Genomic DNA, 16,963 nt, shown 5'->3' on the forward strand with positions numbered 1-16,963 from the left:
ATCTGCTGGCAAAGTGAGTTCTTTCTTTTGTTTTATCTATTTGTAAAGTTACAGCATGGACTTGCAGCTCAGCTGGATCAACAATTAGACCACTCTATACATTTTAAATCTTATAAGCAATGAGCCTGATTATTAGTAACTTGATATAGTTATACCTTCAACATGTGACTATCTGAATTCATCAAAGCACAATTTGTTGCTTAAGCTTTTATGGTCAATCATTAAAAGTGGATTTTCCATTTAATTTCTCAGATTTAAGGTAAAACTTCATTATAGACAGACTTCCATTTTTAAAATGTTTAATCCCATCCTATCATAACTCAATACCTGAGAACCCAAAATAATGAATTTAATTCCTGATACTAGATTTTTAAAAAATTTTTAATTAACATGACTGCCACCAAAATTAAAAACTATTTTTTCACTGTTATATGGCCTTTCCCTATAGTATATAACATCTATATTATTAGTTTGTTAGAGCTTCCATAACAAAATACCACAGACTGGGTGGCTTTAACCAACAGAAATGTGTTTTTTCTCTGCTCTGGAGGCCAGAAGTCTAAGGTCCAGGTGTGGGCAGGGTTGGCTTCTCCTGAGGGTCGTGAGGGAAGCATCTGTTCCAGGCCTCTGTTCGTGGCTTGCAGGTAGCTGCCCTATCGCTGCCTCTTCACAGGGGGGTCCCTCTGTGTCCTGGTGCCCTGTTGTCTCTTCCTCTTCTTGTAAGGACACCAGTCCTACTGAATTTGGGCATCCCTCTGATGGCCTCATGTTAACTTAATCACTTCTTTAAAGACCTTGTCTCCAAATAAGGTTACATTCTGAGGTTCTGGAGGTTGGAATTTCGACATATGAATTTCAGGGCATGCAGTGGGGAGGGGACGAGGACACAATTCTGCACATAACAACATCCTAAAATGGTTTCCACTTCCAAAGATAGAGGACGTTTAAGTACATTAATACTACCGCCTGCCCCTGGAGGCTTACAGGGCTCCCAAAGGCAATCTGTGAATAAGTGGACGGTTATATCGGAATCACTAGGGAAGCATTTTAAGAATGCAGACTCTCAAACCTCACCCCTGCCCCACCCCAGAAGTGTGATTTGTTAGGTGTAAAGTGGAATCTAGGGATGTGTAGTTTTGCAAAGTCCAGGAGACTCTGCCATGCTGCCAAATCTAGGAAGTCCTGTTCTGTGGAGTCTCTCCTGCCTTGAGACATCGATGCAAGAGAACGCTTGCGGGGGCTCGTCACTGCTCATACAAAGCTTCAGGAAAGACAAGTAATTAGAGGCCAGATGGCAGAAGACTTTAAAAAATTAAATTCACAGCAAGGAAACCATAAACAAGACGGAAAGACAACCCTCAGGATGGGAGAAAATATTTGCAAACAAAGCAATGGACAAGGGATTAATCTCCAAAATATATCAACAGCTCATGCAGCTCAATATTAAAAAAACAAACAACCCAATCCAAAAACGGGCAGAAGACCTAAATAGACATTTCTCCAAAGAAGACATACAGATGCCCAAGAAGCACATGAAAAGGTGCTCAATATCAGTAATTATTAGAGAAATGCAAATCAAAACTACAATGAGGTATCGCCTCACACTGGTCAGAATGGCCATCATCAAAAAATCTACAAACAATAAACACTGGAGAGGGTGTGGAGAAAAGGGAACCCTCTTGTACTGTTGGTGGGAATGTAAATTGATACAGCCACTATGGAGAACAGTATGGAGGTTCCTTAAAAAACTACAAATAGAACTACCATATGACCCAGCAATCCCGCTCCTGGGCATATACACTGAGAAAACCAGACTTCAAAAAGACACATGTACCCCAATATTCACTGCAGCACTATTTTCAATAGCCAGGACATGGAATCAACCTAGATGTCCATCAACAGAGGAATGGGTAAAGAAGATGTGGTACATATATACAATGGAATATTACTCAGCCACAAAAAGGAACAAAACTGGGTCATTCATAGAGATGTGGATGGACTTAAGAGTCTATCATACAGAGTGAAGTAAATCAGAAAGAGAAAAACAAATATCGTATATTAACGCATATATGTGGAATCTAGAAAAATGGTATAGATGAACCTATTTGCAGGGCAAGAACAAAGATGCAGACATAGAGAATGGACATGTGGACATGGTGTGGGAAAGGGAGCGTGGGACGAATTGAGAGATTAGGTTTGACATAAATACACTACCATGTGTAAAACAGATAGTGAGTGGGAACTTGCTGTATAGCACAGAGAGATCAGCTCGGTGCTCTGTGATGACCTAAATGGGTGGGATGCGGGGGCTTGGAGGAAGGTCCAAGAGGGACGGGATATATGTATACATATAGCTTATTCACTTCATTGTACAACAGAAACGAACACGACAATGTAAACCAACCATACTCTAATAAAAAATTTTTTTTAATTAAAAAGAAATTAAATTCAGAAACTAAAAATTTTAAATGACTTTAATTAGTAAAGTAGTCAAATTATTAATGAAATAAGAAGAACCTTCCTACTCACACTGAAAATTTCAAATGACCTTTCAGTGAGGAAAACGGTATTTTCCAAAGGAGAGGTAGAAATTGGCTCAAAAATCATAAATAAAAAATTTGTAGGTGTGGACAGAAATCCATACACCTCAGACCACAAATTTATATTTATAGGGGAATTGATGAAAATTTCAACCTCAGAGGTTTAATCTTGGGGTTTCTGTGCCCCCTCACCCAGTTCCTTGGAAACATTCCAGGCAGGATTTTAGGATCTTAGGCAGTTGTGCATGTTTGGGGGTGGGAAGTGTTGCTTGAATGAATATCTCATAATATTACCTAGGTTCTTCGAAAGAATTAGTAACTCTCTTAATACATGGCAGAGGAGACTCGAATTGCTCCTTGAGGGTTCACATGAAAAGCAGCAGAGCCCTGACTGTAGAGGTCCCTAAGGTGGCAGCCATGGAGGGTCAACCAACACCTTTTGAGCAAAGGACTCAAAATTGCCTTATAGGTCCTCGGACCAGAAGCAGGGCTGTGGGGAGGAGAGGGGAGGCGCGGGGAGGAGAGGGGAGGAGAGGGGAGGGGCGAGGAGGAGAGGGGAGGGGCGGGGAGGAGAGGGGAGGAGAGGGGAGGAGAGGGGAGGAGAGGGGAGGGGCTGGGAGGTGAAAATATGTGCATTTCAAAAGGACAGAAAAGGGAATTCCCTGTCAGTCCAGAGGTTAGGGCTCTTCGCTCTCACTGCCGAGGGTCCAGGTGTGATCCCTGGTCGGGGAACTAAAATCCCACAAGCTGTACGGTGCAGCCAAAAAAAAAAAAAGACAAAAAAGAAGAAATAATAAAACAACTTATGTTTTCAACAGACGCATTTTAAATAAAAGTCTGGAAAAGAGAGGATGACCTTGGAGTTTTCTAGAAAGAAACAGAAGATGCTCATTGTCTCCCTGACAGTCCTGGAATCAGTTCCATGTCTTAACAGAAAAAAGAAAAAAAAAGAAGAAAGAAAGGAAGGGAGGGAGGGAGGGAGGAAGAAAGAGAGAAGGAAAGAGAGAGAGAGAGAGAGAGAGAGAAAGAAAGAAAAAGAAAGAAAGAAAGAAGAGAGAGAAAGAAAGAAAGAAGGAAGGAAGGAAGGAAGGAAGGAAGGAAGGAAGGAAAGGAAGGAAGGAAGGAAGGAAGAAAGAAAGGATAGTCCTTCTTAAAGGCACAATGCAGGAACTGAGTGATGAAGTGTCAGCCACAGCACACACTTTTTTATTAAGAAAAAATTTCTTTACACTTAGGAAAAAACCCCAAAAGCACAAGTCACTTTGTTGTTGCTGCTATTCTTACTGTGGTTTAATTAACAAAACTCTAAACAACTTAGACGGCATGGAGAACACATGTCAGCTCCCTGTAGACCAACTTATACAGGCTTCTCAACTTTGCACTTTCCTTAATGTTATGGGTCAAATAAGAGTAATTTCACCAATTGTATCATAGTATCACGCTGTAAGAAAAGAATTCAAAAAAAAGGATCTGTAATTCTGATTAAGTATTCCAATTAAACTATTGCTACAAATACAACAATATATCTTCCTTGGCCTAATGATAGATATTTAAAATTAACTGTCTAAAAAGAACATTCATCTTAATTTCTCAGTATAATATGTTGTTGGATAGAAACTGATTTGAGTTAGATATATTTTCCAGGTTTCCTAAATTGAATTATAACATTTTGCCTCTTGTGCATTAGAGATTAGAAAATTCACATTAAAAACTAGGCTTCATGCCACATACCAAAAAAAAATCCTAATCATTCCCAGTTTCTCTTCAGTATTTTTTCCATTACTCATCAAACGACTTTCCTTTGTCTTTTCACCTACTTTTGAAACTCCCAGGACCTTAGAGATCTAATGCATCCACTCCTCCTGCCTGTAGCACCACCACCTGAGTCCCAGCTACACTCACTTCTCATCAGACACAGAAGGGCGTCTCCCAGCACCGCTGGCTCTCTTCCCATTGTCCTCCACCGTGGAATCGGAGTGATCTGCTCAAAACTTTGTCAGCACTCACCCTACTTCCAGTCAACCCAGCCACCCAGAGACATCCTCTAACCCACAACAGACACACCTTAAAACTCTTCAGTATCTTTCCACCATGTTCATGACACAGCTAAAACTCCTTGAGTCAGCCAGCAAAGCCCTACAAACTCCGTGCCTGTGAAGTCTCCTCCTCCATCTCAGACCATGCTCACCTTCCCTCCTGGTCTTGGCCCCCTGACCATCTTGAAGTCCCTGGCACTCCCTAGGCTGTGCCCACCTTCTGCCTGAAATGTTCTTTCGTCCCTCTTTGCCTAATCATCATTCAAGGTACTTTTTCAGAGATGCCAATGACCTATGTTTTGCATAAATCCCCGGTAAATTCTATTTGAATTTCCTGCTGATAGGTAAAGCTACCATTCACACGTGGCAGGGTTTTAACTTGTAATACACCTGAATCTGTATCCTATGAAAGAGCAGCAACATGATGGCAGACAGTGTGAGACTCAGATGGGGAAACGTCTGCCAGGCTCACGTGTGGGTAACCAGCCAGTGTGTGAAGGCCGACTTGAGCCTATTGCAATATCTGTCTGTCATTACCCTGCGCCAAGGTTAGCAAAGGGACCTCACATTGTTTGATCTCTTGAATTGGAAGTGCATCTAAAGAAACCAAGCCCCTCATCCACCTGAAAAACAGGTGTACTCGTGGATATCAAGGAGGAGGAGGGAGAGAGGGAGGAGTGGAGACGAGGGAAGAAGGGGAGGGGGAGGAGGAGAAGAGTTTTCTTTCTCTTCTATTGGTCCTGAAGCTTTTCCAAGAACTCAGACACTTGTAAAAGGCCCTCTGATGTCTTATCAATGTTTACTTATCTTTCTTAGTTATTGATGGTGGCAGGGAACAATGGTTAAATAAACCTCATATCATTGTTTTAGTGTCTCTTAAATGAGTGGCAGAAGGTTTGGGAATTTGGTCAATAGACTCCACATTTTTCCTCAGTAATTTAGGAAAGACTGTTTAAAGCATCTACAGAGACGGGCAGTAAATTGACTAGTAAATTTATTGAGGCTTCTGTGTATTGCTTTGGGTCTTGTCTTAAAGGAATATATCAAATAGTGAACTTGGTGGTAAAATATTCATTCACTTATTTGACTTTGATGGAAGAACTGTGATTTATTTCTTCTTTGAAAGCATGATGAGTATAATCTGAATAAAATATCATTGAGAACTGGATTTATCTGAACCTAGGAATCCATTCTATTTTAACTTCAGTATAAAATGACTGTCAACAAAAAAAAGAATAAATAAATAAATAAAACAAAAATAATAATAATAAAAAATGAGTTTCTGTCAGGGTCAGGGGGTTCACAATAAATGTTACTAGATTATATTAATATCACAAAGCTTACTAATGGATCTACTGTTTTTAATTTAAATATCTTTAATTTCTTTTTAATTTCCAGGCTTTGATAATTTATCAAATAAACCACCGTGCTTTTGTTCCTATCTGCAAAATGACTGTTTTAAACTAGATTTGTGAGGACTTACGAGCAAAAAAAAAAAAAAAAAAGATACAAACTCAAATTCTATAACTGATAACCTGATAGCTAAAATCAACAGTTCCTGAAATATAAATGCCAAATAGCTAATGAAAATAAGAGCATGGAGTTGTAACAAATGAAAACACACATGCACTGAAGTCTCTAACCCTAGCTGCAGCTCACCTTGCAAAAGCCTGTCATTTTAAAAATCAACCATATGTATAGCGTGAAACTGAAAATTAAATGTTTTTAAAAATACAAAGGAAAGATCTATTAAAATGTGGTTATCACCATCATATATGGTAATGACAGAGTAATTCCAAAGACATTTTTGTGATGATTTTGAGGCATAAAGTAGTTAAAATTTTTCTAATAGCAACAAATTAATCATTTTAATAAGATCAAGATTAGCTATTTTACCTACCATTTCAGGCTACTATATGCTCAACTACACTGTCACTTCACTATTTAATCTTGAAAGGCCTTAATGTGAGGGACAAGAAATTTCATATGTGATGTGGAATCGTATTATGGCTCAGAAAGGGGGAAAACTTCACATTATTTATATAAAATGCACTTGGAGAGAATAAAAATTAAGATATTACATTCTACCTTGTATTTGGCTGTTCAGTAGCTTTTTAAAAAATAAAAAATGTGTATTAATAATAAAGTAATGGCAATATGTACCAACATATAACTTAATCAGGAAATTTATTGTCAAAGTATTTCCTGGTTTGCTACTCGAAAAATCTTTTACTTTCATTTATTCAATTAAAAAGTAAACAAGCACATGCTAACATCAGGCAGGAAGAGTTCTGTGTTCAGGGAACATAGAAACAAATAAACCATAATTCCTGAATTCCAGTGTGTCCTAGCACTGCTGACCATTTTCTAGTCACTTTTTTCCTCCTCATGGTAGATGCCTTAATATCTTGTAGCCACTGCACATACAGAGGCTGCTTTAAGCTCTTGGAGGATTCAATTCATCCCTTAGCAAACATTCGTACACAAGTTCAAAGCACATTCAGAAAAATAAGTAGTGCTCTAGCTTAAAAATATACAATGTCCCAGTATTTGTACAGGCCAGAAAATCTCCATAACATATTGACTGAAAGATTTTGTTTCCCAAAAGTGAGCCTCAGGTAGGGAGATGTGTACTGTAGTTCAACAGATGAGTAAACCTGTCAGGGTCAGGTCTGGGGGGGAGGGAGGAGAAATAGTAAAGGCACATAAAGTGACTAAAAGGTAAAATCTCCCAATTTAAATTAAAATTAGGTTAAATATTTTCAAAAGAGGAAATGCTGCTTTTCAGAAGAACTGGCTTCAGAGTTAAAATGGATTCCAGCAGAGTCCAGAAGATCATACACTAATTAATGTATGTGACACCCCAAATTGTCCACTCAAAACCTGAGAACACAGGAAAGAACATTATGCATTTAAGGGTCTAATTTCTGACCAGAGAAAGACATTACTCGAGCCATGAACTAAAGATCCAAACACTTCTTTTATAAAAGCATCTGTCTGCCCAAATGTGAGGCTGTGCAAGAGGCCCCTGAGAATGACTGCTGTTCCCTTCCAGGAAAATACATTCCTCTCCAGAATGTTTCACACTCTCAAACCCACCTTTTTAATAGTATTTTATTGCTTAAGATTAGTTTTATTATTTTTATTTTTATATTTTATAAATAAGTAAATTATTACATACCTACTGTCTTTAAGGCTATGGACAAGTTATTGCATCTCTCCCACCCTGTCTTTTTTCTTCATGAGGAAGATGAAGATCATAATTCATAGCCAATTCCCACGCCTGTTGGGAAGTGCAAAGATTGTCGTGTATATAAAACTCAGTGACTGGCCCACAGGAAAAGATCAGGAAAGGGTAGCCTTGATCAGTATCCATCCTATGAAATAGCTTGATAGTGTTTCTATGCCCACGGTTTAAATTGTTTTCAGGGCAGTTTTGTTTGTGTTAGTTAAATTCTTTATTAATTCTATACAACAAAAAACAGAAAAATGGAATTCTTCTTTAGAACTATTTCTTCATTGTTCCAATGAAATGCCATAAACTTTTTATACATAGTAGACACATAAAAGGACCTCTAGGATCACTCAAATGCCAGAGAATTTAAACTCCTTTTCCCGTTCCCACACATCATGAGCAGCGAGGAAAGATTTTATTTTATTTTTTGTGAAGTGATATTGCTCCGAAGATCTTGGAAATATGAAAGCAGCTGGGAAGCATAATGGAAAAAAAACATGCAAGCCAACAGCCCTGACCACCAATACTAACACCAGCCACATTCAATCCTGTTTAGTCAGCATGAAAAGCAGGCAGAACAGCTGATGGAAAGCTGGAAAACTTCCCTTTATTTGGAACAAGGGAGGACTATTCAAACGACTACGGTGCTCAGGACTCTGTGTGTGTGTGTGTGTGTGTGTGTGTGTGTATCAGGACAACAATATCGTCGGTTATATGACAGGAAGAAAAAGGAGCAATTGTGCATTTTTAACTCATTGGCAAACTTCTCAGCCTAAAACTACAAGACTATGATTTCATTAGAGCTGTGATTAGTCCACTAGAGATGGCCACAGCTCTGTTTACTTTGGCCGTTTCATGCCTTCTTGCAGTATCTTTATCATCATAGATGCTAACTGTTATTCACATTCAAAATAAGCACACCTTAAAGTCAAAGAAAACTATGCCAAAAGGGTGTAGAAGAAAACCCCAAAAAAAGTACCTGAAATACACACTAGCCAGGAAACAGAGGAAGCAGTCCCTACTTAAAAGAATTATACTAGTTACATGGTGTAACCATTCTATTCCTGTAACCACACAGGACTTGGTTTATTCTCCATGTACACAGGAGAATCATTCAGGAATTGTCACTGTCACAAACTGATGAAGAAAACTTGTAGTTGATATCTTACAAATATTTTCGGCATCCCTCTGCTTTTACCAGCTTTGATTTGCTAAGGATTGCCCTGATCCCAGCATCTACCTGGAGAGATATTAGAAAATCTCACCCACTCAAGCCATGGCCAAAGCACCGTCTATATTTATTTACAGGAGTAATAAATGCTGATAATAGATAACTACAGTCAAAAAACGACAGCCCTATAAAAGTTCTCCTGCTTATTTAAACGCCACCTGTGACTGAGTTTTGTTGGAGGTCACTCAGCTTGCTAAAGGATCACAGGGATGAGACTTCATGGGCTGGAAACAAAAGGTAAGTCTGAAACGTCACAAGTGCAAACAAAAAATGGTTCGGTTAAAGTCAACTTTTTTTCACGTTGTAAGTAGCATTTCAGGTCCACGTTGGTTTCCTCAAAATCTATGTATAGCCAAGTCCTCATTAGCATTGCCTGGAGAAGAATACAATTTTAGTGCTCAGCAATTTTCTAACTTCTTCAACCTTTTTCACAATTCTGTACTCACCTCAGTCCAGAGTAAACACACTCTGACTTCAACTATTTTGCTCTCCAAGCAATTAGAAGCAGAGAACATAACTTTTTAGCAAAATCTGTTTTCGCTTTATGAGAACAAAAATCACATTAATCTCAATATAAAAACAGGAGGAAAACAGGGAGGTCTTAACTTCTCACGTAAAGGTCTGCGATGCCCTTGAGGAAGTATCCTATGATGTTACGAAATACAATGAAATTACTCGTTTCTCTTCTTTCTATTTCCCCCTCTAGCTGCTCTCATGTTCACTTAAAATAAGACTCTGTGTACTCATGGTCGCTTTCATATTTTTGTTCTCTAAAACGTGAAGATTTTAATTTGGAATTTTGTTATAAACTAACTATATAACTGTGTTCTTATTAAAACTGCACTGTGTACTTTAGGTTGGAACTAAGTCAATGTACTGTGCAGCCCTGATATGCAAATGAGGTTTCAACATATTCTTTTCTATCCTGGTCCCCGTTCCTTTCAGGCTGCTCAGCCAGACTTACTCCAGATCCTAGATCCTAGGCTTTTCTTCTTCCTCCTTTTTACCCCTAAGTGACAACTCTATCTAAAACTGTCAAGTGAATTATCTGAGTTTTTCAAAATAAGTAGGGTAAGTATGAATAGCACAAAACCATTGAGCACAAACCAGCCATTTCATTCCATTCTATGCTGCTTTTACAATGCCTTCCTGCATGGGGTGGAGGGCAGGGAGGTGGTGACAGCAGTGACCTCAGGGGATTAGCTTACTTTCTTCTTTGTTCATCTTTGATTAGCCCGCCTGATGTTTCCTTGACAGATCTTCTCCATTGTATATCTCTTTGTACCTTTAAGAACGAATCTGCGTTTTACAAGCCCACTTTGTGTTCAGAGACTAAAGCAAAAGAAGTTTGTTTTGTGATGCGATTAGCAACTTTCTCATTGTAATAAGAATGGGGGCAGAATTTAGTAAGGGTACAAATTTGCATCTCCTTTCACCTCCCCTCCATGACCCATCCACTTAAAGAAGGAAAAAACTGAAGGGAAATATGTCTGGAACACCATCTTTTTTTTTCTCCCCAGTGAACATCTAATAGTTATTTCTAAAGGCCGAAGATCTGAATCAAGCCTTTCTGTGAACATTACATTAATTGAAAGTAATGACAATATTAATGCCAAGCTACCCTAATTCCTTGAAACAAGGAATAGCATCAGTGGGATCCAGCAGAAGAGAGGAAGGAGGTCCTAAAAAGAGGTCAAGCCACTTTCCTTCAGTTTCTGATTCATTACCTGGTGCGAGGAAGGAAGTAACTACCGGCAGGAATAAATTAAAAACATTTTACACGGGGTATTTGTTGTTTTGTTTTGGGGTGGAGATTTTTTCTTTCTTCCTTTTTTTTTTTTTTTAAGGATATTTCTTTGGAAATACCCTGACCAGTGTGCAAATATATATGTTAATTATATGTTATAACAAAAAGTTGAGGGGCTTCCCTGGTGGCGCAGTGGTTGAGAATCTGCCTGCCAATGCAGGGGATACGGGTTCGAGCCCTGGTCTGGGAAGATCCCACAGGCGGCGGAGCAACTGGGCCCGTGAGCCACAACTACTGAGCCTGCGCGTCTGGAGCCTGTGCTCCGCAACAAGAGAGGCCGCGATAGTGAGAGGCCCGCGCACCGCGATGAAGAGTGGCCCCCGCTTGCCACAACTAGAGAAAGCCCGCGCACAGACACGAAGATCCAACACAGCCATAAATAAATAAATTAATTAATTAATTTAAAAAAAAACTGAGAACAACACAGGGGTGTACTTGTAAATGGGTGGGTGGAGGTGAAGGTGGGGAAAAGGAAGGTGATCCTCATGCAGTATTTGCCAATTTCCATGGTATACGTACCCCTACCATGGCTGGTTTCAAGCTACCAACATGATGTCAGCTGGGCACAGAGTTAGGAAGAGATGTGACAATAAGCTCTTACGAGCTGCTATACACAACCTTCCACATACCACTGGGACTACAGTTAATGCCCACTGGATAAGCTTTGTTTATAAAGTGAGATACATGTATACAGTATTATAGTATTACCGTCAACATTGTGCAACCATTAAAAGAATGTGATAGAAATTGCTAATTATAATTGTTGAGGAGGAAGAAAACTTTCCTCTACCATTCTAGGTTCTTCTGGCTGGTCTAAGAATTAAATTAACAAGAGACAGATTAACAGGAGAAAATCAAATTTATTTTCATCCATATGGGAAACTCACATACAAGAGAGGTTTTGAAACAGAAAGGTAAAATGAGACATATATGCCATCCTGAGCTAAGGAATGGGATGGGGGCCTGGGGCTTCTAAGGGCAGGAGGGTCATTCACAGGACGATAAGGAGAGCAGATGTTGGGTTGTTAGATGTTTTCCCTGCCATATACACGGGGCCTCTTAGATAAAATGTATCTCCCAAATAACTTTCTCCTGGGAAAAGTCCCCAATTTAATTTCTTCTAGGTAGTTGAGGGAAGGGCAGTAGTTTCTCTTGAACATGAAGGGTCTCATTGCCTTTAGCTCAAAATAATCCTCACGCAAAAGTGGCACATTTTGGGAATTCTCTTCTGAACGCCTACACTATTAATATATATATAGTATATTATTTGGATATATAATATAGTTTCCCCTGCTATCTGAAAGTAGAGCATTCCTATGAAACTTGTCATAAGCCAAAATGGAGTAAAGTGAAGAAGCAATTACCTTAGGACACATCTTGCTAATGCGTGCACAAAATAAATCAAGTTAAAGCACAGACACAGTTCAAAGCTATGGCAGCTTGTCGCTGAGATGCTGAGTGCATTTCCGGGGGAGGAGCTTGGTGGTGTCACTCCCACTGCTGAGGGTGCTTGCTGCCCCGGAAAGTCTCACTGCTGAACAAGTGCTGACCGCTATTGTCACTTTTCTCCTTTTTTCATAAAAGCAAAAATCCTCTTCAGATTTCTTTTGGTTAGCAAAACAGCTGCTAATGTAGGTCTTTTGTAAAAGCTAAGTGACATAAAGCAAACTTTCAAAAAGTGGGGAATACTTGTAATATGAAAAGAATTTCAAGGTGGATATGATTAAATAGGAAAAAATAAAATTCTCTGTAATTCTCATATCTATCACATTGATATTGATGAGGAAAAATCACGAATTTCTCTACGGCAGAAAAATCAAAGTCAGAATTAAAACACACACAACAGGCCTCCACATGCCCTGCTTTGTGGTAGGCCTTTCCCAGTGTGCCATGTGCACCTGCATGTATATTAACCAGACCTCCTCAAGGCAGAAGGGTGTAAGCAACTTTGAGAAAAATGGTCCCTGTCTTCTCCTTAGGGAACTGTGGACTGAACCCACCCGCCTTGGCCAGGCATGACGATAACCACTTGCATGAGCTGTCTCGTGATAAGAGGTCCGGACAGGGAACACGGTGCTGCCTCCAAAAACTGAGAGAATTTGGGAGGGCCTGAAAGGAGGGAGGACACGGCAGCCGGTAGTATGCCTTGTAAAACTCACCCAGAAGAATCCGGGAGGGGCCAAAAGGAGGAGGGAGGAGATGATACGTCCTGCCAACCTCCCAGAAACCCTCACACTGGAATCCACCTTGGCTGAGAGATGAGCGCGCCACCAGAAAGGACCATGAGTCAGACCAAATACGGGCCAAGGAAGATGATGGGCCAGAGACAACCTGGAAACTAACCCCAGTACCATAAAACTTGAGACTGCGAGCCACATGACAGAGCAGTTCTCCTGGGCTCCCTCACCCTGCTGCTGTCCGCCCGGGCGCCCCTTCCCAATAAAGTCTCTTGCTTTGTCAGCAAGTGTGTCTCCTCGGACAACTCATTTCTGAGTGTTAGACAAGAGCCCACTCTCAGGCCCTGGAAGGGGTCCCTCTTCCTGCAACATTCTGACACCAGCATTGTAATTATAAGATTATTGTTTCTTTCTCATCTTATACAAGGGGTTGCATTGACCTAAAATCTCGCTCTATACATGCATACCTGAACAGAACATCTCTGATGAACTTTATGTATAATGTTAACCTGTCAGTTTGATACATAATTCTTTGTCTCAAAAATGTATAAAACTGCATTTCTAACTCTTGACCAATGGAAGCGTCCTCAGAGCTTCTGAGAGTCTGTCTCCCAGGTTATAATCCTTAGCTCGGCTCAAATAAAATTCTCTTTTTTTGTTCTTCTTATCTTGATTGTTAATTGAATTTTCATCGACAATACATCATACATATTACATAAGCATAAAAAGTGGCTAACTTTAAATGAAAACTTAATGTAAGCCATGTGTACAGAGCGTCTTATGTGTCATTTCATTGACTATTCCCAACACCTTGATAAGGTAGGTATATTATTATCATCCCTTTAGAAATGAGGAAACAGAGCATCAGCTAGTGAATGGTAGAGTCAGAATTTAAGACCACCAGACTTCAAAGCCCAAACTCTTAATGAGTCCTCTTCCTATATGTGCTACTAAATATAAATACATAGGAGAACACATCTGTAATGTTGTATTTACCAGTTGTTTACATTGTTATGTGGAGGAGAGAGATTACAGACAAGTTCACATTCTAAATCAACATTTCTATAATACTTGAATATTTACCACATGTGTTATCTAATCAGAAAAAGTGAACTTTTAAAAATCAACTGCATCTTTGCCTCTTGCTGTTACCCCAAAACTGGGTTCACCTCTTGGTGGATGTTGAGCCAATAGACACAACCAAGCCAAAGACTGAGAGAAGGAAGGATTTATTATTACTTGCAGCAAGTAAGGAGAACACCGGGGATCTTTCCCAAAGCAGTGTCTCCCTGGACTGCAAAATTGGGGAAGTTTTAAGCTAAGGGTACATGCATATTCATGGAGGGGCTTCAGCAGAGGAGAATTCTGCATAGAATTGGGGCAAAGGTCAACAGAGTCCAAGCTTTAGTTGACTGAAGTCAGGAGGGTCAATATCATCATTCCATTCTCACTTGGGTGGGAGCCTTAGTTCCTACAGAACTCAAAGGTATATTATTACGTATATCCCTTAAGGGGAAACTAGGACTCTGCTTTATCACTGCACTATTATTTGACTGCCTTTTCTCCATTCCTGCATTCCTTTGTTCCCTTAAGATCATTAATTACTGACACCTGTTCAAGGGCAAGCATTGCAGCCACGCTTAGATCACAAAATGCTTTAGGTCAAAATGGCTTCTCTATGTCAAGAAAGCCATTCCTGGTTCTCTTTCTCCTGGCACCCCCTAACTTATCTGCTTACAATGCCAGACAGGAAAAGCAGAGACATTTACTTTGCTGTGGAGGAAGAAATTTTCCTCTACCTTTCTAGGTTCTTCTGACTGGTCTAAGAATTAAACTGATACGAGACAAATTGAACAGGAGAAATATCAAACAAAAGTTTAATAACATGTATACATGGTAAATACCCAGGAAAATTGAGTAACTCACCAAAATGGCCAAAGCCCTCACTTTCAATACCATCTTCAGCTAAAGACAAAAGAGGATGTTGGGTAAAGAAAGTCAGTTATGGGAAGTTACCAGAAAAGTCACAGTAAACAAGGGTGATTGTGATGCAGATTTAAGTCATCGCCTTCTCTTTTCATAAGAGTTTCTAGAGATTTGATCCTTCTCCTCTTCCTGGTATAGAGAGGGAGGCACCCTTACAAATGGAGATTTCCTTTACAAATGTAAATGTTTCTTACAAAAGGGCAACTCCTACTTTGTTCTCAGAGCCCTTCCCATCTCTGCCCTCTCTCAGAAAATAACAAGCTTAAAATAATTAATATGCCAAAGAGACATATTTTAGGGTGGCAAATTCAGTTCCCCTACAACTTAGTGAAATTAGCAGGATAAAAATCAGTACTTGGCTCTATTAGATCAACTACTAATAAATATATCTGTAGCATACACAGACACACATATATGACAGCAACAAATATTTAATATTATTAAAGGCAATACAACAGGCCCAACATGAAGTCACTTATACTAAGCCCCACATCACCAAACTGAAACTTATAGTTTTAGCTCTCACAGAAATGGAATCTTAAACCAGTTAATCAGGAATCCCATATCAGACTAATAGGTAGTCTGCTTGATAGACCCTTGTCATTCCCTATAAAGAAAGTAACTTTGCAATAGCCAATCTGCTTTCTGCCTAGTGTAACTTCCTTGTTTCTGCTCCCTTCTGCCTATAACTTCTCTTACCTTATACAGCTCTTTGGAACACCTTTCTCTCAGCTAGCTTGAAAGATGCCCAATTCATGAATCGCAGAATAAAACCAATAAGATCTTTAAAATTTACTTAGTTGAATTCTGTTTTTTAACGATATGATCCTGAATGAGTTCCTAGCTACTGTAAAAGCCTTGTTTTCTGGTTTTGACATTGAAACCGAGCAGGATCCTGTGGGGCTCCTGGGCATGGAAGCCTTGCTGTGTCCCCCATTTCTTGTTTGTAGGGAATAGCCTTCAGCCTCCATGACATTCCCTGAATTCCAAAGGGCAGATTCAAACAGCTGATAATCAGGGAAGGGAGGGAATGCAGAAACAAGGGAGAAGCAGTCAATAAACAATAGTGCAGACTTGGGGCAGGGTCCTGGTTCCACCTCCAGGGGTACACATAACAATATCTTCGAGCTCTTCTGCACAACTAAGACCCCCCAACAAATGGAAGATGAACTACTTGATGAAGCGTTCTTCATTCCAGAGAAAAGGTCATAGTTTGATAACCTCTAGAACCACACAAGCTTATCAGGAGACCACCTGAGGCCAGATTAAAGGAATGCAGGCCCCGTACACACCCTGATCCTTATCAACAACACTTCCCTTGAACCACTGCTATAAAACTCCTCACCAAATCCCCCCAGGTTGGGACACACAGTTTTTGAGGGGTTGAACCTGCTGTGTCCCCCTTTACCTGGCAAAGCAATGAAACTATTCTTTTCTACTTCACCCGAAACTATCTTCAAGTTTTGATTCAGCACTAGTGCACAGAGGCTGAGTTTTCAGCATCAAAATTACATTTAAAAGGTACAGGAATAAACTAGGGCCCCTCAGAATGGCAAAGGACAACATAAGGAGATCATGTTATATAAAGGTTTCTTGAGCAAAATAGAGAAAGGCTCAGGGAGAGGCAAGAGTTTTTCTCCAAATATTGAAAGATATTTTTAATCAAAAAAATTTTTTTAAAGGAACTAGATTTATTCTAGAACACCACAAAGTTCAAAACTAGAAACACTGGCTAGATATTTCAGAAAGATATAACTCATTATCATCTTAGAAAATTTTTATTAAAATTTTGTAATTAAAAATACATTTAAAAAATGTAAATCTGTTCAATGGGATTCTTCATGATGAAATAAATAAGTTTCTCATTAGAAGAGTCGAGGATAACCATCTTGAGTTGGAGCAGGACCCTGCTGGGTCCTCCCAGGTACAAATCCTTTCTATGTCCCCTGTT

The 16,963-nt window shown here is 39.6% G+C and overlaps 1 protein-coding gene across 1 annotated transcript in view; it reads right to left on the reverse strand.

The window, feature by feature from the left end:
• Positions 1–16,963, reverse strand: part of LOC309628501 (tripartite motif-containing protein 75-like) — a gene marked incomplete at its 5' end in the record, with an annotated part of 418,183 nt that overhangs the window by 317,760 nt on the left and 83,460 nt on the right. The window lies entirely within an intron of this gene.

This window comes from Balaenoptera borealis (assembly GCF_965194805.1).
Source record: "Balaenoptera borealis genome assembly, chromosome: 4".
Lineage (NCBI taxonomy): Eukaryota > Metazoa > Chordata > Mammalia > Artiodactyla > Balaenopteridae > Balaenoptera > Balaenoptera borealis.